Genomic DNA, 26,308 nt, shown 5'->3' with positions numbered 1-26,308 from the left:
AAGTTCTTATACCCTTGTAGCCACTTGGTATATCCTAGCCAGTCTACTTTTCTCCACATGTGAGTGTTCACATTATACGTGAGGCAGATGGTCCTCTTCTGTGGTTCTATTTGTAGGTCATATGCAAATATCTTTTCTTTTAAAAAGTACCATTTTGGGGCTGGCGGGATGGCTCCACGGTTGAGAGCACTGACTACTCTTCCAGAGGTCCCGAGTTCAATTCCCAGCAACCTCCTAGTGACTCACAACCATCTATCATAAGATCTGATGCCCTCTTCTGGTGGGTCTGAAGACAGCTACAGTGTACTCACATACATAAAACAAATAAAATATTAAAAAAAGGTATTATTTTGAAGATTTTATTTTATGTTATTTTATTATTTCATTTTATGTTTATAGGTATTTTGCCTGCATGCGTATCTGTGAGTCTACACATGAGCAATGACTGCAGAAGCCAGAAAAAATGAATTGGATTCCCTGGAACTGGAGTTACAACCATTGTGAGCCACTGTGTGAATACAGGGAACTGAACCCTAGCTCTTTACCAGAGCAACAAGTGCTCTTTAACTGTTGAGAAATTTCCCTGGCCCCAATTTATGTCTGTCTGTCTGTCTGTCTGTCTGTCTGTCTGTCTATAATTTTTATGTGTATAGGTATATGTCTGTGTGAGTTTATGGGCACCATATGCATTCAAAAACAGGCAGAGACCACCAGAGTGTGGTAGATTCCTGGATTTGGAGTTACAGGTAGTTTTGAGCCTCCATGTGGACCTAGGTACAGAGCTTAGTTCCTTTGCAATCGCAGTAAGTGTTCTTTACTGCTGAGTCATCTCTTCAGCTCTACGTGCAAATTTCATGTGCTTTTATTTCAGGCTTTCTATAATAAGGTGTTTGCTACAGCTCCTCACTCTCTTCAGATCATAGTGTTCTTTGACATGAGCAGTATTAGAGTTGGTCTTATCTAATCCTCTCGTGTCATAGGTATACCGATTCAGGCTCAGAGAATGAAATAGTTTGTCAGTGTCATTCACCATATTTGTGACACAGTCCAGATGGGAATTCTAGTATTTAGTGTTCTATACAACACAGCTCCATATCCCAAGCTAACCTTTTTTGCAGCTACTAACTTTGCGAACATCCTTATCCTGGCTTTACGTCCTGTGGCTCTCTTCCTGGTCTCTGCTCTGCTTCCCATCTCCTGAAGTTCCCTTGTGTCTTCATTTTCTCTCATGGCAAGGTTAAGTTGTACATTTACAGCTTTTCTGGTGAGCTGATGGTCAAGTGCTATTTCCATGGTCAGCAGCCTGGTAAGCTAACAGCATCACACAAAGCTTTCTCTTCCTTTAGTGCCTTATTACATTTTTGCAATAAAGATAATCCATAATATTAATAACAGTACTGGAAATTGTAGACATCTTTCTTTCTTAGCCTTCAGGTAACATTTGACAATTAATTGGACATATAATTCCTCTGTCTACACCCCTTCATCTACATACTTACACACATACGCACATACCCCTTCTATAGTTCTGTGTCTTATATGGCTTTATATGCAAAGCCTTATAAATTGTATGATTGTGTGATACTGCACAATCATTAAAAACCACACTATTTACCTCCAGATACAGTTATTGCTTAAAATGAGACATACTATATACCTTAGTCTATGATTTGCTTCCTTTATCTGTTATCTTCCTTATATATATAAATACCAGCCACTAGACTGTAATTATCATGACAGAAGGTTCTTAAATCGCTTTATGTTTCTTATAATGTGTGGAATGATACACACATTATAGTCACTATAAATTATTATTGAGGCTCAGTAGACTTATTTGAGACTAATCAGTGTCTTTCTTGACTCTGAGAGGTCTGAAGATCCATCAACTCTTACTTCCTCTGAAGAAGCATTATAAACTATGCTGCCAGTGACTCCGTGGTCAGTTCCATAGCTAATAATGTAGAGACAACAAGCTAGAGCAGAAGATGAGGTGAGGAGTATTTATAGGAGAGATATCCAGGAATCCAGAGAGAAGGCAACTGACTTTCCCCAGGGTGGGCAGAACTTCCTGTCAGAGCTGCCATACTGAATGTGTCATCCTTTGGGAAGTGCTAGATGAACAACCCAATACACAGCCTTAACTTGAAGAATCGGTGATTTTATAAAAGATTTCTGAGCACTAGGGGAATTAGAGGAAGCTTAGAAATGTTTCAAAACTCTAGAAAAGGCACAAAGAAATTCAGAAGAGCAGTGACTGCCCTCCCTCAGGAATCCTCTGGAAGCCTCCTCCTTTACCTTTTCCTCTGCTCTCTCAAGTGTTTATCAAGAGTTCCTAAAGCAGCCTTGGCTGTGCTCAGTATTTCAGAAGTCCCAAGTGTAAGCATCAGAAAATTTTCCATTTATTGAAGGTTTTTTTCCCTCCAGTCATTTAAATCTTTCATAATTACCAACCAATTCCCCCCTTTCCAGCCCTTCCAATTTAGCAAACAGAACGCAGCTCCCTACAGAGCACTACTCCCCAGTAAAGTCTGAGTTTCTGTGGCTAGTTGCTGGAGCTCTGGACATGAATAGACCTGTAAGACCACACTCATTTAGTTACCAAACAGGAAAGGATGTTCATTTCCAAGGTTCAGTCAGTTTTTAGAAGAAAGTAAACCTCCAGTAAATAATGAGTGAGGAGTATAGAGTAAGAAAGAGAGTAGGAAAGGAGAGAGGTAATGTGGAGGGAATGCATCTAGACTCCAGACAGATGCTTTTCATGTTGTTTTTTGTTTTGTTTTGTTTTTGTTTGTTTGGCTAGTTGGATTTCTTTGTTTTTTTTTTTTTTTAGTTTAGTTTAGTATTTTTTTTTGGACAGGTGTGTGTGTGTGTGTGTGTGTGTGTGTGTGTGTGTGTGTGTGTGTGTGTGTGTGTATAAACCTGGCTGCCCTGGAACTAGCTTTGTAGACCAGGCTGGCCTAGAACTCACAGAGATCTATGCCTCTGCCGTACCCCACCCACCCTCCACTGTGTGCTGGGATTAAGGGACTGAACCACCATGCAAAGAGCAAACGTGGGCTGGACCTAGGCCCCTGGAACATATGTAGCAGATGTGCAGCTTGGTTTACATGAGAGTCCCCTCTAACAACTGGACTGGGGGGTTGTCCCTACATCTGTTGCCTGCCTGAGGATCCCATTCTCCTAACTGGATCGCCTTATCTGTGGAAGAGGATGTGCCTAGTTTTGCAGTGACCTGATATGCCACAGCGGGATGATACTCATGGGGGATGCCCCTTCTCAGAGGACAGAAGGTGCTAATGGGGAAGGAGCCATGTGAGGGGAGATTTGAAGGAGGGGGCTATGATCAGGATGTAAAGTGATATAAATAAATTACTAAGAAAAGACGGCCTGTGACCAGAATTTCAATAGAGAAGGTGATTACTCATAAAGACAACACTAGTCCTCGTCTAAGCTGCTTTGTATTGCTAGTTCCTCCAAGGCCTCGACTAAAGACAACTTTTACGACGAGGATGGCACAGAGTGTCAGCACATTTCCAAACTAGCAGTGGGGATTCGGGCTCCTACTGTGTGGCATACACAAGCTGTCCATTTCCCTACTACTCTGCCTCTGTCCTGTATTGTACCTGGTGCTTCCTGCCTCAGGCTTGGAGGTGGCACCTTGCCTCCAACAAATACCATCCCATCGTTGAACTAACTCCCTCCTCCATGCACAGGACTCCAGGATCTCTCAGCATATCAAGAAAGGATGTTAAAGAATAGCAATCCCAGCTCTTGCTAGTGTAGGTTGATACTGAGGGTAATGCTTTTCTGTCCACCAAAAAGTCCCACCAGCCATGTGGGAGTCCCGACTAGAGGACTGGCTTCCCTCAGAGGCAATGATTCAGTTGATGTGGCCACTTTGGAGCCTTGGCCATTATAGAAAGCACAATTTCCCAGTCTATCTTAACATCATTTTAATAACCTGATGACCAAGTTTGCACCTCCTGGTCCATCTCCCTCCTTAGACCATTGGTGAGTTTTGAGAAAGGCTGGCTTCAGAGACTGAGCATGCTCTGTCACACTAGTGAGGTCAGCCTGAACAGCATGGAGTCAGTACAGGCTGGGGCAGGGGAGCACAGGAGACTGTAGGAAACAGGAACCTGCAACTCTAAAGCTTCATCTACCATAATCCAGTTGTCAGCCCGAGAATAAAATAACTAACTCTTGTTACCGTCACTAGGAGTTTCCCAGGACCCAAAATATGACTCTGAATTTTTAAACTCTCACCTTTTTCTCTTTCCTTTTCCCACTGAGCAATTAAATGCAGCCATAATGATTTCTCTTTTGCAAACACATGGCACCTGGAAAAGTCACCACACCACTACTCTGCAAAGCTGGGAGTCCCTTCATTCTTGGGCACAGTTTTTCTTTGTTCTTCATTCCAGATGCCTCCCTGTCCTATAGTCAGAGTCTCACTTCTGCAGTCCTCTCCTGATCAGTGTGTCCTTGAGGGGCCACATTCACTCCCTCTGCCTCGCCTTTCCTCTGGCTGTCACAGTTGGCTCCCCTCCTCTTTTCGTGCTCTTGACTTTCTCCTCATAATCTTGGACTAATCTGTCTCCACCTTCCTCTCTGCTCTTCCCTAGCCGATTTGTCCTATTCTGTTGAGAGGGCAGACTGCAGCTGACCGTATTTACTACAGAATTTTTTAAGTTACATTATCCAGTTGAAGCCTAAACTTAATGTGAAAGGTTTATAAAAATTCTTCTAATCCACAACTAAAACATGGAACTAGCTATCAAACAGGGACAGCTAGAGGAACTTGCTTTCCCTTATTGAAATAGCAAAACGATCCAAACTAGAGTTACAGAATGTTATCTCAGATGGTCCTGTTTATATATGATGCTCTGTGGCTTTGAGTCAAGGATATGTCTTAGACTGTTGTTGTTGTTGTTGTTGTTGTTGTTGTTGTGTGTTTCTGTTTGTCTAGCACTCTGGAGAAAACACCTTGGGAATTTCTGGCCCCTAAAACTGCTTTTAGACACTTTTAAGTCCATTGCTGTCTAATGTAGAACCTTGATGCATATCAAAGAATGGACTGAATGTTCAGTTTACTCCTTAACGTCATCATTATAAGTCGAAGGGTCTAGATTCCATGTTTTCCTTCCTTCCTACCTTTTATCTTTTGCCTAGTACCTTCTCTCCTTTGGATTTTGTGCATAGGTCAAGATTTTCATCTCGTCAGCTGCAGTCTGCCCCTTGCTTTATCTTTTGTCAGCCTCTGCTTTTCTTTTCTGTTTTATTTTGTTTTGAAGTAGAATTCTGCTCTGTAGTCACACTGGCCTCAAAATCCCTTTGATTCAGCCACTCCCATGGAGGTTATCAATGTGTGTCAATACGCCCAGCTCTCTTTACTCTTAAAAAATACCATCGGAGTATTGTTAGGATTTTGGTGTGGCTCAAACAGTTGGGGGAGAAAGAACTGTAGGAACCAGAGAGGTCAAGAACACCAGGAGAACAGGGCTTACAGAATCAACGAAGCAGCATTCATAGGGGCTCACAGAGACTGAAGTGCCAATCATGGAACCCACGTGAGACTGTGATAAGTTCTCTGTGTACATGCTGTCATTCTTTAGCCTGGGAGGTTTGCGGAACTACTCACAATGGGAGTGTGGGGTCTCTATGGTTCTTTCACCTGCTCGTGGGACCTTTCTCCCCTACTGGGTTGCCTCATACAGCCTTGATATGAGGGTTTGTGCTCAGCCTTATTGTAAGTTGTTATGTTTATTGGGTTGATATCTCTGGGAAGCCTTCTCTTTTCTGAAGGAAATGGAAGGGCAGTGGATGTAGGGAGAGAGAAGGTTGAAGGGAAAAACTGGGAGGAATGGGGAGGGGGAACTGTGGAAGGTATTTACTGTTTGAGAGAAGAATAAGTAATCAAAATTTTACAAGCTGCCTTTAAATAAAAAAAATTTTTGGTATGGATTTTAGCTAGAAAATTCAAGTTGAAGAAACACTTAAGGAAGGGAGAACTACATTTGGAGAAATGTGAAAACCTTGAATGTTATATTAAGTAAAAGTCATTATTCCTGCAGAACCTCCATTTACAAAGAATACATTATTTGTAAATATTGCCTTTCCAAAAGGTAGATATAATGAAAAAGTTAGGTTAGCAAGAAAAAGATGTAGTTTCTGCGTACTGTTTTAGTCAGGGTTTCTATTTCGGCACAAAACATCGTGAACAAGAAGCAAGTTGTGGAGGAAAGGGTTTATTCAGCTTACAGTGCCATATTGCTGTTCATCACCAAAGGAAGTCAGGACTGGAACTCAAGCAGGTCAGGAAGCAGGAGCTGATGCAGAGGCTGTGAGGGATGTTACTTACTGGCTTGCTTCCCCTGGCTTGCTCAGCTTGCTTTCTTATAGAACCTAGGACCACCAGCCCAGGGATGGCACCACCCACAATGGGCCATGTCCTTCCCCCTTGCTCATTAGTTGAGAAAAATGCCTTACAGCTGGATCTCATGGTGGCATTTCGGCATTTCCTCAATTAAGGCTCCTTTCTCTGTGAAAATTCCAGCTTGTGTCAAGGTGTCACGTAAAACCAGTTAGTGCACATACATAGGAGATGAATAAATATTCATGAAGCATTTATAACTCACCAACAAAATGTATAATTTACAACATATTTTCTAGAAAATGTGTATAGCTGTATGTCTTATATTTACTTAAATTTTTTTAACTTGTGATTTGGTCCTGTAAATTTCTTTTCAGAACACTGATTAACCCAAATGTTAGCAAACAGGGTTTGTTTTAAAGGCAAAACTGATATTTGCCCACTGTCTGACATCTGGAAGATCCTGGTGAATGTCAATTTCCATCAAATACTGTATGCAATGAGAACAGTAACTATTTCTCTAAAGGAAGTAAGTGATGTTGCAGTTTTTAAAACGCACACACATGCACTCATATACACATATACACACAACCGCGCACACACACAGTTGAAAAACAGAAGTCACTTAAGGTAACATGCTAATTTCGATTAGTCTTCTTATGTTATCACAGGCTTATATCACCCAGGGACAGGTCATTGACTGTGGCTCTACACTCTGTACCTTTTAGTTTTAGAATTTTGTGCCTTAGTCACTTTACTTATGAAATAAACAAAAATATTGTACAAGTTCCTCTGTAGTTAGAATGTTGCAGTCTAATCTTGCCTGGAAAGAATTATAAACCTCTTTTGCCTGCTTACATTGCAAAAACCTTGTATTTATTTACTTGATAATTGGTTCTAGTGGTACTTGTTTGATAAGAACAGGTTCTCTGCCATGTCTCAAGCTTGTACATATTTAAGAGACAGCCTTTACTCTTGAGGTGCTCATTGTCAACAAGAGAGTACCCTACTTTATAGGATTTCATTTCAAGAACTTAGATGTAGAAAATAAAAAAATGTGCCTGAAAATAAATCAAACGATGAGCAATATCATGAATGAAAATCGGTACTGCATTTCCAAGAACTGGTCTATCACTAGTCTATCTATATATCTATGTATCTCTCTAGCACGTATGCATGTATATATGTATGTGTGTGTGTGTATGTATGCATGTATGTATGTATCTATTTATCTATCCATCCACCCATCCATCTACAGGGCAAAGGGAACTATATGATCTCTGTCCATAGCCTTACACTTTAGGATTTTAACTCTGTATGATGATGAGAATAGCTACTTCCAAAGGGGAGAAGGGCTATATTGAGACTAAGATATAAAAATTCATTCAACAAATGACAGTTATTCTTTTAACACATGGAATTTAAAAGTGTTTTTCCACAATCATCACCTCTAACCAACAGTTCTAGATCAAAGGAAGCATCTGTAATAATTCTACATATACAGATACATGGAAAACTATAGTCTCATGACAGCAACCATGAAACTGGAAATGCTTACCTAGAAAAATGCCAACTCTGTATCATTTAACCCAAACCCACTGCTGTTGGCCACTAAAAAGTCTTTTATTTCATTTTTAAAATATGAATAGAAGGCAAATTCTAAAAATTGTTCTTCAGGGGTATGCAGTTGCTAGACTAAAAAACCCAAAACATTATTTTGTGTGTAAAACTGATGACATTTGTTTCGTGAAGTCAAAATTTCCAACTAAATCTAGCTGGTTCTCCTTGCCAGAGTAGTTTCGGAAGGTGGGAATATGAGTTTAAGATGAAAAGTTTAGTCTTGGAACTATGGAGGTGACACTATACTCCTATTTTTTATCAGAGGTTAAGAAAAAGGACAAATTGGCACTGTAATAAAGGAACAACATTGAAACCGTGCTCTAAGGAGCTGAACCTTGCTCTGAGGCATACTCCAGGAAGTAGATCCAAGGAAGTCAGCACAGCACACACAGCAGTAATGCTGTTTCCCCCCAAAGCATATGTGGGAGAAGTGTAAAAGGATTTGCTTTGTGGGAGGAGAAGTGTTCAAAGTGATCGAAGAAAATTAAAACAGAGACAGGAAAATGGACCCTAAGGTACAGGTTTCCAAGTGAGCTTTTATCTAAAAAAACTTGCCATTAACACCATCTGCCTAAAGCTTTGGAACATCTCTTGGTTTGGTATTGTCTATGGGACTTTGTCAACTGCCACATTCTGCACAGCCTCCTTGTTTTAGAAAGTCCAATTCAAATTTCACTTGTATGATTCCTTCCAGTACAGAATATTTTCTTTTTTATTTATTTACTATTTGTTCGTGCACATGTATGTGTTTATATTTTATATTTATGTTATGTTTATAGGTTGTATGTGTTTATTTGTGTGGTCATGCTCATGTCAGAGGACAACTTGTGGGAATTGTTCTCTCTGTCTATGATGTGGGTCCTGGGATCCTGCTGGCTTGACTTGTCACAAGCACCTGAACCTTTGAGCCATCTTGGTGGCCCTATGACATTTTCTAGACCACTCTTTTTTTTTTCTACTTTGTTTTTAACTGAGGAAAAGTGCTGTGCTTTAGTTTCTCCCAACTCCCTTCAGCCAAATGCTTTGTGTGTCTTTAGTGGTTGTGTGGGCCAAGAAACATATCTGAGCAGGCTGGGGAGATAGCTCAGTCAGTAAAGTGCTTGCTATGTAATTGAGAAAACCTGGATTCAATGCTAAGAGCCGGAGTAAACAGGTCAGTATGCACCTATAATCCCCCTGTGGTGGTTTGAATGAAAATAACCCCCATATGTTCATAGGGATTGGCATTGTTAGGTGTGACCTTGTTGGAATAGGTGTGGCCTTGGAGGAAGCATCACTGGTGGTGGCTTTGAGGTTTCAAATGCTTAAGCTAGATCCAGTGTCTCATTTTTTTCCTTCCTGCTGCCTGCTGATCCAGATGTAGATCTCTAAGCTACTTCACCAGCACCATGTCTGCTTGCGTGTCATACTTCCTGCCACGATGACAATGGATTAATCCTCTGAACTGCAAGAAAGCCCCAAGTAGATGATTTCTTTTATAAGAGTTGCTGTGGTCATGGTGTTGCTTCACAACAATAGAAACCTCACCCCATGCCCCACAGCTGGGGACATTGCAGTCTCCAGCCTTGGTATATATATATATACATATACATATATATATGTAATCACATGTAAACATACATACACATACACATGGTCTTATATGAACACACACACATACATACTTATACCTGAACATGCACATACACACACATACACACACACACACACACACACACACAAACACACACGCACACTATATCTAAACACCTGACATGACCTCCAAAGCATTTAAATTCACATTTACTAATTGTCTACAATGCACCAGGTGCTGTATCATATATGAGGATTAGTAAGAGTCCAAGGTCTCCCATTAAAGACAGCATAACCTTATGTACTGGCTTTAGAGATGCCATGGAGCACTGTGTTCCTGCAAGGCCTCCTTTATGGTTACTGGGAACTGTAGTATCCCAGTAGTTAATTAAGATGACCTTAATTAGCCTTGGACTTAAGACCTAACACTGTTAAAACACTGATACAGGTAGTTGCGGTCACTTACCTTATTTAAGCCATTGTGAACCACTTCATCTGACTTCACTGAGAGAGGACAGAAAGAGTGTTGAGAATGTTAGATCCCTGGGTGCTACCCAGGAAAGAAGTAAAGTGAGAAAATGCACTGGAGGTCAGATTATGTGGTAGGACCCAGACCTTGTCACCAGGCTCAGATGAAGCATTTACTTGGAAACTGGAGACATTTGCTTTTAGAGCTGAGACCAGCTCAGCTTGTGGAACTATTAACTCTGAGGTAGCTGGTGTTGTTGCCAGAGAAGACTGACCACTGGACATTGGTTACTATGATGCAGATTACGTAGTCTTCCCCATAATACAATTAAAGCCTATAAGGATTGTTGAGTCAGGTCATTGGCTTTATTTTATAGATGAAGAGATACAGCAAAGACATATTCAAAGATTCCCACATCTAAGTAGTAGAGAAGCTGAGTTCAAATTCTGCTCTGATTCAAACTTTCTTTTTACTCTTTGAAAATTAACGCAAAAATTCTAGTTACCATGGAGACCAAAAGGCAGGAATACTTTGTGGTAAGTTCTCCAGGCCCCTGTGGGTTACCTATTGGCTTCTACATGAGCAACTACAGCATTGTCAATGAGATTCTGTTGTGTATAGTATGTTTAGTGGAGTGAGCAGCAACACCAAGTCATCAATAGTCTAGGTGTGGAGCCTGAGCCCAAGTGATGTGTTGAAGATCGTTGGTGTTGCACGACAGAAACCTGATTCACAGCTTCTTCGATATCAGTGCCCCTTTGCTTCTGATTGTAGTTTTTAGTGCCAGTGCCGATGAGTTAGCATGCATTTCATAGCAAGGCCTGACAAATGTGTCAACAACCAAAATAATAGCCAACAATGACTAAACCCTTCCCTGTGTCAAATGAACCTAAACACAGTAGGCGCTGGTTTGGTCCTTTTTCCCAGAAGCCCTCTGGCCAGATACTTTCTCCCAGCATCCCTATAGGCCTTTCAACATGGTGGTGGTTATCAAGCCACCCGATTCCTGTAATGAAGATCTGAGTGTGCTGAGTGACACCCTGCACAGCCAATTTCTCAGCAAGTTCATACTTGAGTCATCGGAGTGAACTCAGAGGTGAAGACTCAGCAGCCCCACTGTCCCCATGGACACAGAGCATCTTGAACAGAGGAGACACTTCCCACATCTCCCAAGCTGAAGATAATGGTATTCCTGCATCCCGTTTGCTGGCTGCTCCATTAGGAGGTGCGGTGAGGACTGAACAGCAGCACGTGAGCTATAGGCCAACCTTTCTGAAGTTTGCAGGATGCAGCCATTAGAATTTATAATGCCTCCATCTTGTCTGCGTCCATAAGTAGAACACAAGGCTGTACCTGGTATATGCAGGCCTCATAGGGGCCACTAGGGGGCACTACTGCTGTTTACTTAAATCAAGGCAGTGAAAGGGTTTGGCCAGCCCTCTGTGAACCCCGAAGTTCAGGTTTTACAAACACATATCCTCTTCAGTGCTTGAATGCTCTGATTTCTGGAATTATTAGTTTAACTTCTGCCAAGTCAGATTCACTCTTACATCGCAGGCAGCAAACTTGGACCTCATGCCATCTAATTATTGTTCTGCTCTTCATTATTCGAAACACGCTATTTGAAATCCATCATTTAAAATACACCAGAGCCCAGACTGACTTCAAACTGATGCCAATCCTCCTGCTTCACCTTCCAAAGTATGGGGATTACAGATAGAATCCCATCTCACTGTGGCTGGTTCTTACTCCATTTTCTTCAGCCTTGGTTTAGTCCTTCCTCTTCAGGGATCTCGATTCTCTTTGACCTTTTATTATACTCTAACACTTCCTGTTTATGGTCTCTGGCTTCTTGATCCCTCTCTAAAAATATAGCAGCTAAAATGGCCCATAAACCTAGGCATAGTGTAGCTGGCACAGAGAACAGAAGGATGCTCCAGGGCTACATGCCTATAGATAGCACTGAGATAGACCCTCGAGACAGCATCACCAGATGGCATCTTGTGGTCAGCAATATACCCTCTTCTCTCCATCTATCTGGTTGGGCAGGGGATGTGAAATACTTAATATAACTAAGAACTGGTTGAGTCTTTATAGGTACTTTAATTCCATACAGCCAAATACTCATTTAATGCCACCGAATCTGAATGATTTTGTTAGAAAATGGGAAAAGAATGTATTCCCTGGCGCTGTGGTAGGAGGCTTATGTGAGATGATATTTGCTGTGCTTGGAGATGTGATTATCACAGTTAATCTACGTTTTAATTTCACAGTAGAAAGGTAATTACAACTGTTAAACCCATAATCATGGAAACTCCAGCCCACAGGTCCTATAACTACTACAAACATAAGATTATCCATACACATTTTAATCAGAAAAGAGGGGAAAACATTTTACTCTTCTCTCGCCGCCCCAAAGGATGTTGAGTTTGAGTATGTTGCCCTCTAGTGACTGCTGTTATAAAAGACTACAGATGTTAGATACAACTCTAAATATTCCTCAATCCGGCTTGGGTACACACCTTGCTGTCAGTTGGCAACACTTAGAAAAATCAGTGACATGTACACCATACCCTTCTCACTCCATATGCATTTGGTGTGTGCAATTTTGGCCAACTATTATATTCTGAGGTCTTCATTCAGAATTTATTTACTTCATATAGTTATCTAACTGAATTTTACTCATTGCATTTATATGATATTCGTCATATGTATTGATATGAATCAAGTGAACAGGAATGACATTTTCCAGGTTACAGTCTAATGAGGGAAGTGGAGCACTAAACGTGAGTTTACACATTAATATGGCAAGCAGAGAGACTGGTTGGGGCATCGATTTAAGGGAGCTAACTAAGCTGGAGGCGTTTCTGTGCGTGCTGCTGTGATCCTGTGGGAATAGGGAGAGAAGACACTCAGTACGGAGTTCCTAAGAACTGAAGGATGAATGGAAGGCTTCTATTCTGGAGGAGAAACTGGGCATAGAGAGAAGATTTTAGACAAAGTGTAAAAGGTTAAATATGTCAGGTGATGAAGAAAGGAAAGCCTTTTATGGACGAGGCTGGTTGTGTACGAGAAAGTTACACATTAGACTTTATTTTGATGATTAGATTCTAACCACGGCCTCTGAAAAAGCACAGGCATATGCCTTCTGATTTAAACTTGCTTTAAAGACTTTATTAATTGAAGAGAAATCTAGTAACAAGTCTGCTTAAGCAGAAATGAATGACTGAGACATATTTAGTACATCCTTTTATCTCTCGGTTCTCTCTCATACACACAATCCTAGCACAGAGGGACTGGGAGGGCTCCATGAGTTGGACGTGATAACCTTTCACTTGGCAGAACTGTGAAAGGGTCAGGAGTCTGTGGTTCCACTGAACATCATGTGGACTCCATCTGCTTTTCCCACCCTTGTTTGGTTTAGTGCCTCAGTTCCTCAGCCTGGCATTCAAGATTCTTGATTAATCTTCTGTATCCCATGTCTGCACGCTCACACTGCTCCCACATCTTGAATGTGCTCTACCTTTTACATCTGCATAGGACCTCGTGTTTTCTGTTTGGATCTGACGAGTAGTGTCTCACTTCAGATTTATGGTGGGGAGCTAAGGAGCGCACAGATCCTGCTTAGGTATTCCTGTGAGGTTTGTAGAAATACCTTACATCTTCGTATTTTCCCTACAGCCAAAAGAACCTTCTCAAAGAACTCAGAGAACATCTTGGGGATGTGACACATGGGTCAGTGATGGCTATATGCCATATGGCAATGTAACTCAGCCTCTATCAAGGTTTTTGTAGACAGAGATAGCTGATGAGTAAATTAAAAAAATAGAGTAGAATGTGATATTTGTCAAAAGAAATTCAGAGGGATGGGAGTTAGGGAACCAAAATTATACTATCTTAAGAGTGTGTCTTAGACTTTTCCCAGGAGGAAGAAACAACAACAACAACAACAACAACAACAAAACCACAGGCTACCCAAGTGGCCAAAATGGGAGTTAATTGTTTCATGAGCAGTGATCATCAGGAAAATGACAGAAAGAAAATCTAAAACTCAGGAAAAGTGGAAAGAGGAGTATGGACAGCATGAGAAACTGTTCACTGAACGTCCACACTGAGGCGCCATCACTCGGCTTCACCCTTTGTGTGTGTGTGTGTGTGTGTGTGTGTGTGTGTGTGTGTGTGTGTGTGTGTGTGTATGTATGTATGTATGTATGTATGTATGTTTTTACTTATTTATAGCTCTTGTAATAATGCCTAAGTACAGTCTGCTTACATAAGGTGCTCAGTGACCCAGAATCAAATTTATGGTAATTTGGAAAGATTTCCTAGCCTCGATTCCAGGCACAACGATCTCATACCTATTTACAGCTATAATCAGGATCTCCATTGATGCAGGCAACTCCCGCTTAACACAGAACAGGGAACAAAAGGAAACAAAAGGAAAGAAAGTGCTTCTCCTTCCTGGGTTCTATTGCAGTTGGAAGTAGGAGAATCCAATAGCTCTATACTGTTTAGTGTACTTTATTTTGCCTGTGAGACCTGAGAGATAAAGACACTAACTCTGTCTATAATTTGTTACACAGTGTCATTGATCCATCAAGAAGTTCTATCTCTAGGGGAGATATCGAACAAGAAATAAAAAGAAATTAAATGACATGGAAGATTGATTTCTCACTGGCTCCTGGCTTTCCCTCCTTCAGATAAGAACACACATTCAAGAAGGAGCCATCCTTTTTGAGGTTTCTCAAGAAACCACCAGTCTCAGCTTTCTGTCTTGTCTTCAGTGCTTTGTTTCAAAATAAGATGACCATTGAGCAGGACAGCACATGGCTGTAACCCCAGCACTAGGTACGTAGACGTAGGAGGATCGTGGGCTTTGGTTTTGTCTTTGAAGGCAGACTCTAATTAAAATTAGAGAAACAAACTATAAACTAATTCTACTTTCATGTTTTGATTTATCCTTTTTTGCACTGAATTATATATTTTAAATCTACCATTGTGGTAACAACTAATGTTAATAACATGACTAAAACCATTTAAATACAAAACCTCCTTCGTACAGTCTGTGCAAAATCTTTTGCTGCCATCTTGTGGATATTCAAGGAACAATAAACAGTTGCCATCTGTTTACTTCATTTCACTGGTGTGCTTGGTTCCTATGCCAGTTTATGAAAATAACTGGAAAAATATCTAAGAGAAGTACAATTCAACGTGCAGGTTTCTGGTTGCTCCTGTTACATTGTAAGTATGACTTACTCTCTCCAATCTTGGGCCTTTCAGGTAAAGTCATGATGATAGTGTTTTCCCTGACTGTCTCAGGTTGACTTGAGGACACAAATGGAAATGTGGCTTGGTGAGTCAGAAAGTACTAATTGGAACAGATACATGATCGTTGTCATCACACAGTGCACACTAGCAAAGGTGTCTCACAGGTAACAGGCTAGCTATCTTCAGGGAGACAGAAGATGGTCCACAGGTAGCAGGTTAAGTCTCTGTTCAAACAGGAGAGCTCAGGCTTTGACAACCACCTACGAGTGACCAGCATTAAGTTTCAAGCCCCAGGGGATAATCCAGGGGAGATTCTTATAGAAGGAATCCCTGAAAATAGTTTCACCTGGAGCAGAGAATGCTGGGGGCCTAGGATAGAGAAGGGAGTGTTTCCTTTCTAACAACTTCATTGATGATATGCAGGGAGGTCTTGTCATGCCCTGAAACACAGCTGCCATTCCTGAAAAATGCTATGTCTGGGGCACAATCTAGGAGGCAACAATTCAGTTATTAATTCTTAGGGTTTTTGGCCTAATTAACTCCCTTCCCGAAGCCACACCTGAGCACAGGGGCTGTAGTGTGCCTCTTACTTGACTCAGATGATTGAAGAAAAATCTGAACGTTTTGGTTGAAGATTTCACAAGCAAACTTCTGAGGAAAGGCTCCTTCAGCTTCAAATTTGCACCAAATATGTAAGCTTGTACTCACATGCCTATGTGTTTCTCAAGCAGCTCAGGCTGCAGAGAAAAAAAATCACATAAAACTCCCCCCTTTTCAAAACAAAAAACAAATAAACAAAACTTCAAACTTTGGAGATACAAGGGAAGAGGAGGGTGACCATTTCTCCCAGTATCTGAATCCTACCTTAAGTCTTTTTATCTAACTTCTTCCACATAAGTAAAGCTTTCTTCATTGCACTTTTGATGTTCCTGACTTTAATAATTAGTCCTCCAGTGGATCATCTCACATACTGGTTTCCAGGAAACTATTCTTTGTCTTTATTTCTCTGCCTGCAATTTGATCTTTACAATTAAAATGTCATCACAAATGTTAACCAAGCCATGCTTCAAATATAATTTTTATTCCTCTCTCCCTGGTGTGGTTTATAATTTAATTAAAATATTCACTAAGCATCAGGAATTTCAGGTTAAGCAATTTTCAGCCCATGATTGTTTTGATTACAAATTAGTTTTTGACGTTATAATTTCAGAGCATGGACCTCCTGATGGGAGTTTCCATGGAAACAATGCAGACAGAATTTCCTGCCCATGAATAATTCTATCACCTAGAGGGGTTGTGCAGCTTCTGCCTAGACTTCTCCTCTTCTATCTAAGGCTTTCTTCATTTCTTTTGTATGCTATCCAAGATCTCCATGCTTTAAAAAAATAATTATTCTAGCAGAAGCCCTCTGTTCTACCTGAGGCCATGCTGGTATTCAGGAGCCCCAGATTGATGCCTAACTCAATTGTCAGAGAGGCTTCGTCCAGTAACTGTTGGAAGCATATACAGATACTCACATCCAAACATTAGGCAGGGCTCGGGAGATTACTGATGAAGATGGAAAGAAAGGATTGTAGGAGGCATAGGTGTCAAGGACACCATTAAAAAAAACCCTACAGAATCAACCAACTTAGGCTCATACGGGCTCACTGAGACTGGAAAACTGAACGAACAACCAGAGAAACTGAGTAGATTGGATGAAGGCCCTCTTCACATATATAAAACAGATGTGTTTATATATATTTTTGGTCTTCTTTTGGGATTCCTAATAGTGGGTATAGGGGCTGTCTCTTACTCTTTTGCCTGCTTTAAGGACCCCTTTTCTCCTAGATTGCCTTGTCCAGCCTTAATAAGAGGGGAGTGCCTAATCTTATTGCAACTTGATATGCCATACTTAGTTGATATCTCTGGGTCACCTGTCTTTTTCTAAAGGAAAATGAAGGAGGAGTGGATGGGGACACTGGGGAAGAAAGTGGGAGAGGAGCAAGAAGGGGAAATGGCTGTTGGGATGTAATATATGAGAAGAATAAATAAAAATTAAAAAAATACAAAAATAATTTAGTGTGTTTGTCTGTGTGTGTGTCAGGGGGAGGTTGGAGTTCTACTATGTGTGTCTAATGGACTGAACTCCCCGTCAGGTTTGGTTGTGGGTTTTACTTAGTGGGTCATTTCACTGGTTTCCTTCTTAAGTCCTTTAAGAATTTATCTTTATACCTCTTAACATCCCCCCAATGTAGGGTCCTAGAGAGAAAGATTCTGTTCCTCATCATTAAATCTTAAATCTTGGCATGAAATGCCAGACACTATTCAAGGCTTTGAAATATAGCAACAAACCATGGGGTCTCAAGTCCTGCATGGTTTATGGAAGGACAGTGTGATATGGTTTGAGTCCCTGGAATAGAGCCAGCAGGGTGTGAGCCTCCACAAGTGTTGCTAGTTGTTGAACCTGAGGCTTGTTTGTATAAAAAAAGTAAATATTTACTTCATTTTCCTCCTTAGGGAAATATTCTCTTGGCCAAGGTTAATGACTCCATGACAATTAGAAGCAGTATGAGTCTGGGAGGTGAGAATGGTCTAATGTCTTAGCAAAATGGTAAATGCTGAGACATTCAGGAAAGCCCTTAAGGCTGTGGGAAATAACTCTGAAAACATGAGTTCAAAATGTATAATTTCTCAACTATGCAAAATACAAAGATGTCATATGAATTATGTGAGGGCCTTCATGGACCTAAGAGAATAGAGTCAGCTCCACTGTGAGCCAGCTTGTTAGAAAGATATTAAGGAAGGTGGCGAAGAGATTTGGGAAGTGATCATCCCAGGGCAAGATCCCACCAGCTACATTTATTGCCTTAAAAAGGCAGACAGATTTCTGAGTTCACACTCAGCTTAGTACAGAGCTCATTTAGGTCCAGGCATGGTGGGAATGGTGATCTCAGAGCTGGATCCCATCCATCTAAACTTACTGTCTACTTACAGAGGCAGGCAGATCTCTGAACTCATTCGCAATGTTAAAAAATACTTGTCTTTTTCTATGAATCAAGGGACTAAGAGATGTTAAATCAAGGGACAGTCAAAAGGAAACCTGGAGTAAATGACTGAATTGATTTGTCATTAAAAAACTGGGTTTTGGAAAGAACTGCTTGGAGAGTGAACACAGCTCTTTTAGAATTTCTTTATAGCTCTTTTAGAATTTTTCTAACAGGATTTCTGACTTGGTCAGAAAATCCAAGGAATTTTTTTCCCCAGCTGCTTTTTTTTACTTTGGTTGGAAAGTCTTTGAGCTATATGGAGAGCTTTTAGAATTTTTTTCTAGCCCTAGAGAGCTGTCTCTGGCAGAGAGCTGTCTCAAACAGATCTATCTGGAAAGTTGTCTCAAGTAGAACACACACTGTCAGCTTGTACCCATGATTTGACTTTGAGTTGTTCTTTTGCCACTCTCAAACATTCCTTCCTCAGGACCTCTTTTCCAAGCAGAAGCTGGTTCTTGGCAATGGGATATTTGGTAAACCACGAATTATCAAATAAGATTGTAATTATACACAAAATATTTTTCACTTCTTCTGTATTCTATATCATAGTTACATAGTCTTTCCATTGCTGAATCAGCTCCATTATCATAAAGATGAAGCAATATGTTTGCAAAGCAAGGATCTCCAGACTTCCTGTCTAGAACCCAGGTGTGTTGATCTTACATCATCTAGAATCGAGGTATGTTGACATGCTGGGACTGGGGAGATACAGACAGACAGATATCCTGGACTTCCTGGATGATCAACTTGGCCTAATCAGAGAGTCTCAGGCTAGTGAGAAATCCTGTCTCAAAAATCAAGGTGGGCAGCACCTGAAGAGTGAAAGTTGAGACTGACCTCTGGTCTCCACGCATGCCAGGGTACACTAACATCCGCACTTAAATATGAACCCACACCTATTCACTCACCCCTGTATACACACACAGCAGATGTATATTGACTGTCATTAACAGAGGATAATTAGATGAAAAGGCAGTGGAAACTTATGGAAAGATTGTAATTTGAAGAATTATGTGACTGAAATTGGAGTGGAAGTTTTAAAAAAGAAGAAGCACTGACTTTTAATTTGGGTAGACCAGTAGTCTTATTGTGTGGCCTTCAGCAAGTGGTGTAACCATTATGAATCTTAGAATTTAGATCTGCAAGACAATAATAGGCAAACTATGTCTTTTCCCAATATTTAGGACCATTTTGTCATCTTTCTAGTCCTTTTCTTTTTTTTCAGGCTTGGGTCATTGTAGATCACACTACAGAAGCAATTTCTTTTGTTTGAGAGGTAATTATGATTCGAAACACTGTAGGTCTGAAGTTCCTTTTGCGGAGCTTGGCAAGCCTGAAGATCTCAGATCTTTCTTGTTTTAAAACAGTCCAAGATGGGAAGGAAAACATCTCTGCCTCATTAGAGACACTGGATGGGGCAGATTTCTTTACCTTCATCATGGGCAGGGGCTGAGATCTAGCTACCATCCTATACCAGAGAAGGAAAGGAAGAGGGAGGATGAAATAGAGTTTTGCAGAACATTTTATCCTGAGTGCAAATGGCCCTTGGCGTGCTGCTGGAGCATTCTCAAGGGCCTGGAGCCTGCAGGGTTTCCTCCCTGGCCCCTGAACACTTCCTACAGCTTTCTAAGGTCCTATGACTTATTAGTTACTTCTCTAGCAAATTCATTTTTCTCATTATTGGCACTTTAAATTACCCAGAGCTGGTAATATTTGCTTGGAGTCAAGAACTCTAGCAGGTAAATTCTCTATATGCAGGTTACCATCAGGACACTCAAGGGCAGAGAAGTACTGCTAAGCGTCTGGTAGTGACAGCAGAAAGCTAGTGCTTGGGTCAGTCTTCTATAAAATTTAAGTGATCATTTCGAAACATATCCTAAAGATCCAACAAAGGTGAGATGGTACCCACAGTAAGGGGTTTTGACCATGTAAACATGACACAAACGTAAGTGTTATTAAGTAGCAAGATTAACAAGAGGTAAAAACAAAGTGCAGCCAAGTGACTCCATTTTAATTGATGGCCACTCCTTCCCTCAAAGGAGAAATCTGTTAGTAAGCTTTGCCTTTTTTCTGGGATCAGCTATCATAGCACATTCTGAATGTCTTACCAAGAGGAATTATGTTGTGTAGAAACTGCTACTCATCTAAAGGACCTTTGTTGCTAAAAATAATTTATTTTTATTTTATGTACATTGGCAGTTTGCCTGCATGTGTGAGTGGGTCAAATCTGTTGGAGCAGAAGTTATAGACAGTTGTGAGCTGCTACGTGGGTGCTGGTCATTGAACCCGGGACCTCTGGAAGAGCACCTAGTGTTCTTAACTACTGAGCCATCTCTCTAGCCCCTATCCACCCCACCCCCTTTAAAGAAGAGAGAATAAGCTATAAGCTAATTTAAAAAATCAAATGTTTAGTTACTTATGTAGCATAATGTTTATTTTTTTCCCTTGATTTATGGGATTTTTTCCTATTAGTCAACAGGATCTGTCCGAATTGGCAAAGACATTCCATTGGCTAGGAAGTTTAAAGCTTTGGGATAGTCTGAATCTTCAGGGTAGACAGGTCCAAGACATAGAGATCCAGTTAATACCACAGAGAGTTGATCTAGCTTTTCTAAGGGCCTTTGATGGCCTGGGTCCAAATCAATTAAGGGGACACAGAAGTAAATGAGAGGCTGTCTTGATCTTGATTAGAGGCTGTCTTGATCTTGAGTAATGCTTCCAAGGATCACAGTGCTTGGAAATATCTTGGAGTTCACAGGCACAAAGGCTTCCTAGGGGGCTCATACATCTCTTCATAAGTGATCTATGACGGTAGGCATCAAATATGTTTTCCCCCCAACAACTGAAATTTGAGTGTGGATAGCCTCTGACATAAGCGAAGTGCCACATTCAATTTCCTTTCTGAAGTTTTAAGTTGCAATAAGGGTATCAGTTTGAAATCAGAAGTAGTAGCAGTTCAAATACCATGGTCAGTGCCAATGTCTGTATGATCTCAGGTGCAGTATTGACTTTCTCTGAACCTTCAAGTCAACCAAGTGTTTGGGGACAATTCAAGAGACTGTGCAGTATTTAACACAGTGTGAAGGGAAGGTTCAACTGCTGTTCAGTGTTTTATCTCAGAGTCTCTGTTATTTCTTCTGCCTTTAGGCCCCTTTGTAGGAAAGCAGTCTCTTGTACCAATCTCCCCACGTCCTTACACTGGCACTTTCTATTAGCTTTCTATGCTGGAAATCAGCATGTGCCTGGTTTGTCAAGAGGCACTGCGCTCACCAAGGACATAAAGTACACTTTTATGTTCTGTTCTCAGCACTCAGTCACTTCATTCAATTAGTGGCTGCCCTATAAGGACTTTACAGTATAAATCTTATTTCTCCCAAAGCAAACACATGTGAGAGTTCTCTGAAGATTAGTTTAAGGCAGAATTTCCAAACCACATTTCACATGATAATCATCCATGTTCTAGTGGTGGGGGAGTCCTTAAATTCAAAAGGACTAGAAAACACTTTCATGGTCTCTATTTCTGTGGGTTTTCTCTGATTCACTGCTGGATCATGAACACTTTTCACCGTTGTGGTGTTATACATGCACATTGTAGAAATACCAGTTTGAGACCAAATAGTCCTAGTTTCCCTGAATTGAACGCCGGGCTTTACAAGGCTATTTACAGGGAGTCGTTCAGCAGGTATCCTGTGGGACACCTACCATAGGTTATGTTCATTGCTGTGCTATTTCCTGTGGCATCTTTTCACTGGACCTGCGTTATGTATGATAATGACACACTGAATAAGTGGCCTTAAGGGGTTTAACCAGAAAGTAGCAGTGTTAACATTGGTTCTCACTGCCCATTATGTTTCTTATGTTTTGTTGTCATTTGTGTGTTACACAGCTAAGATTCTATGCCAGAGAATGGTGGATGTTTATCTGAGGAAGCATGGTGAATCCAGTTTGCTTGTCTTTTTCTGGATAACAGAAGAACCTCAAAGCTCTTTGTCAGAGGAATTCTATAGCCATGAGAGCCTACCACATTAGGTCTATTGCTTCTCATTGGATTTTTAGGATATGTCAAGAAATGATCACTTCCATTTTATAGAAGAAGAAACTGAAGTGACTTTCTAGCTTAGAGCTAGACTGACCCCAAGCACTAGCTTCCTGCTGTCACTATCAGATACTTTGGGTGCTGCTCTCTGCTATTGAGTGTCCCAAATGGTAGCCTGCATATAGGGCTCTTATTATGGTAGTTAAATGCTTCTTGACAGCTAGCAGGTAACTGTTGTTTTGAGCCTTCCTGTGTCACTCAGAACCCTGGCTTCCTGGAATCCAATACCTACTCATAATCCTGCAGTTGCGATATGGCAGTTGTATGGACTGACTGCAGGACTGAACCCAGACTAGAGGTATTTTTAGTAGCACACCAGCTGGAGGTGAAGGAAAAGCCAGGGTGGCAGAAGTGTGAGTGAGTATAGAGGAAGAAGTACACATGGCGTTATACTGGTGGGCTGAAGCCAGACACTTCACTACCTTGCATGCCACGTCAACACTTTAGCATCTGAGGACAACGGAAAGTCATAGGAAGGCTTTAGAGAAGGCAAGAAAGGTGGTGATGCAGTTTTTAAAAGACTGTCTTTTCCAGAGGCTAAAAGGTTGTATGTGACTGGGGCATCTGTATGCCCTTGGCAAACCATGGGAATAAAGGACTCTTAGGACAGAGCTGAACTGTTAGAAGTTACATGCCTATTTAAACGTCAGAGGTCATATGTCGTAAATTAATTCCTTAAATTTGTATGTTAACAGTATTTGGAAGTTGCCAGGCCTTTGGGAGGTAATTAGGATGGGATGAGGCTATCATGGTAGCATTAGTGTCTTTACAGAAGGAGGCATATATTTTGTAGGCTTGTACATTTGTGTATTCTTGCACAGATTGTAAACTTGCATATTTTGTATGCTCGTTTTGTGTTGTCATATGATGTTCTCTTTTCTGTTATAATGCAGCAGGAAGATTCCTCAGGAGTTGATGGCTTTGTGCTCCTGGATTTCCTAGGTTTAAGAACATGCCTAGTCCCCCTTTCTTTTTTTCTCAACAAAGCACTGAAACAAACAATAACAGAAAGAATTCTGTTTTTCCTTCTTCAGAAAGAATGTCCAAGAAGGTCACTGTGCTGGTTAATTTATTTTCCTGATGAATTTTCTAAAATCTGCCCCAAGAATACTTTAAGATGGTTCAATAATTGGAATTCTTTTCATAATGAATCTCTAAGAAATAAAATACATAAGGGAGAAATTAGAGAGAAAAGATCACCTATAACAGACATATGGGATTTAATCTAAGGTGATGACTTTTAAAAATTGTTCATTATCTTAACTACTTCAGAACTGTAGTTGTGATGGGGGTGGGGGAGGCAGGAATAAATGCCCACAGTGGAACCTGGCTAGCTGATGCTTTAAGTCGCCAGGCAGTATTCAGCTGATGTGCACACACTAAACACTAGATGGCAGCCACCATCCTGTGTCTGAATGGGGAGCAGCGAGAAGGAAATGACTTTCCTGTGAGTTGAAAGCAGAGAGAGGGGGGTTTACTGGAGAGATTGAAGGGGGCTAGAAAGATGGGGCAGGTAGAATAGGGGAGGGCAGTGGAGGAAGGGGGCAAGGAACAATGTGCCTTGGTGTAGCTGTGAGTGTCATGATCAAGCCCATTACATTGTATGGTAAATAAAAAGAATAGCAAAAAAGAATATAATAAATGAAAATAAATGGAAACTTTTAAATTGGCCACCCCACATTTCTCACCTTATTGTCCTCCAAGGTACTTGTTATATAAGGATTTCGTGGCTAAAGAAGTTTGTAAAAACTATTACTTTATCTGTATTCAGGATATCCTCCCCAAGGCACACTGGTACACAAACGTTTTGACAAGTTCTACAGTTGAAGACACATGGTGCTAAGTAACTATGGTAACAATGCACCACAACTATTTCATGAAACATTCTTTGAGGGAGATACAGATCTTGTGTAAACCCTGTCTGAAAGAAGGAATCATCCAAACCATATCAATTCCACCTTAGTCATGGTTATCTGATACTTTAAAAAACATCAGAAATATCTGTATCATGCACTTCTATGTTGAAGCTCAGGAAATATTATAGACAGAGGGCAGAAAGACTGAAAGATCCAGAAATTGGGAAGACTGATGGGAAATAGTGTCATCTAGCAGTGACTCTATCACATTCAGGAATCCACTGCAGCTGGCAGGGGCCACCCATAAAACCTGCACAAGATCAATCCAGTCATGGCTGCTGGGGGAGAGTCATTTTTCTGTAGGGATGGGTTTCTGGTAGGATGTCAATGCTCCAGTGGATGGCCTAACATTATGACTATAGTTGGGTTATCTTTTTTTTTAAAGACAGAATAAAAGTAAGACAAGAAGTTTAGAGTGACTGGAATTGGTCTAGAAGAAGTAGGAGAAGAGGAGGGGTTGATTTGGTGAAAATATATTGTATACATGTAGCAGATCTCAGAAACTAAAAACAATTGTACTAAAATAAATCTTAATTTAGAGTTGTTACCAGTGATAGCAAAATTGAATGAAGATTTGCCATGTGAAATGTAACATTTTAAATGCTAGTCTGGGGGGTTGCGGGGGGAGAGTAAGAGAGAGGAGTAGGGAGAGAGGATGTAATGGTTATTCCTGTTTGTAAACTTGACTGTGTCTGGAATGAACTACAGCCCAGAATTGGAGGCTCGCCTGTGATCCAGATCTTGAGGCTAGAAGACACAAGTTTCTGATCTGGATCTTGGCATTGAGATCTTGAGGCATAGTGGTATGAACAGCTTAGACCCAGGCAAAGTAGTACATGCCTTTAATCACAGGAGACTAAGGCAAGGAGATATCTAAGTTCAAGGTCAGTCTGGACCAAACATGTCCCAGATCCAGGCATGGTGGCACACACCTTTAATCTGGGCCACACCTTCTGCTGGAAACCTACATAAGGACATTGGAAGAAGGAAGATTGGCTCTTTGAAACTTGGATTTATTAGCCAGCGTATCTGTTGGAATCCACAGAAGAGCAGCTGAAACAACTAGCCTTGTGGGACTGAGCAACTACCAGATTCTTGGTCTTCCAATTCACATCTGACCATTGTTGGGGAGTTGGACTACAGACTCATAATAAATTCCCTCAATATAGAAAGACATTCCATATTCTGTGACTCTAGAGAACCCTAGTATAGAGGGAGAGGAAGAGACAGGGAGGAAGAGAGGGGAGATACAAAAGCTAGTACACTAGGGCTGTTCTACTGTAAGCCATTATCTAACACATTCTTAGGTAAAGTCTATAGTCTGCATGGTGGGGTTATTCTGGAGTGGATACTCTGCCCTTGATCCCAAGGACACTGTTTACTATGCAGCTCTCTTATCTGTGAAGAGTGCCTGAGAGTAAAATATACTCAAAACCCTCTTCCCTCCATCTGAACTTTCTAGGTTACTATTAACCTGAATAATTTGGAAATTAATCTTACATGACCCAGTGTCATGCACAGAGCTTTTATTTAGCTTTGATTGTTAAGAGTTTCTTCTTTGTGTTTTCTGGGAATGCACCCCTTGCTCTTACTGTCCAGTTTAAGCTGTGTGTGTAAAGTTTGTATCTTTCACCTTCCATTATTGATAATTCTACTTTGTCATTTCCTTCCCATCTGTTATATCATCAGAGCTTCTAAACATTAATTTTTTCCTCTCCTAAGTACCCAAGAAAATCACAGTATTTAACTTGAAGTTAGATACTTCCTATTGAAAGTTAGATAAACTCAAGCAAGCTAAAATGCAAAAAAAAGTTTCCTCTGTAATGGGAAATAATTTCCAGATAGTATTATCTGCCATTGAGTGCTTTTTTCAAACATCGTGTATAATAAAGAGTATACCATCAGATCTCCAGAGACTGTCATGTCCCATGAGTTGTAATTTTCAAGACTATAATTCTGGTTGGT

General features: G+C 40.7%; 1 protein-coding gene, 1 long non-coding RNA gene and 1 other non-coding gene across 32 annotated transcripts in view; 2 read left to right on the top strand and 1 right to left on the bottom strand.

Moving 5' to 3' along the window:
• Positions 1–14,001, top strand: part of LOC120097342 (uncharacterized) — a 96,338-nt gene extending 82,337 nt beyond the window's left edge. The window contains exon 4 of the long non-coding RNA XR_005494590.2: positions 400–14,001. This is a non-coding gene — a long non-coding RNA (uncharacterized LOC120097342). The remainder of the gene's footprint in view (positions 1–399) is intronic.
• The window catches only part of Dlg2 (discs large MAGUK scaffold protein 2), a 2,051,694-nt gene that overhangs the window by 317,262 nt on the left and 1,708,124 nt on the right, over positions 1–26,308 (bottom strand). The gene's annotated exons all lie outside the window — the stretch shown is intronic.
• On the top strand, positions 18,469–18,532 carry LOC120100216 (U7 small nuclear RNA). The gene has a single exon (XR_005499996.1). It is a non-coding gene; the product is annotated as a U7 small nuclear RNA (small nuclear RNA).

The sequence above is a fragment of the Rattus norvegicus genome, chromosome 1 (assembly GCF_036323735.1).
Source record: "Rattus norvegicus strain BN/NHsdMcwi chromosome 1, GRCr8, whole genome shotgun sequence".
NCBI lineage: Eukaryota > Metazoa > Chordata > Mammalia > Rodentia > Muridae > Rattus > Rattus norvegicus.
The sequence above is the reverse complement of the archived record's forward strand: the minus strand, read 5'-3'. Positions and strand labels throughout refer to the sequence as shown.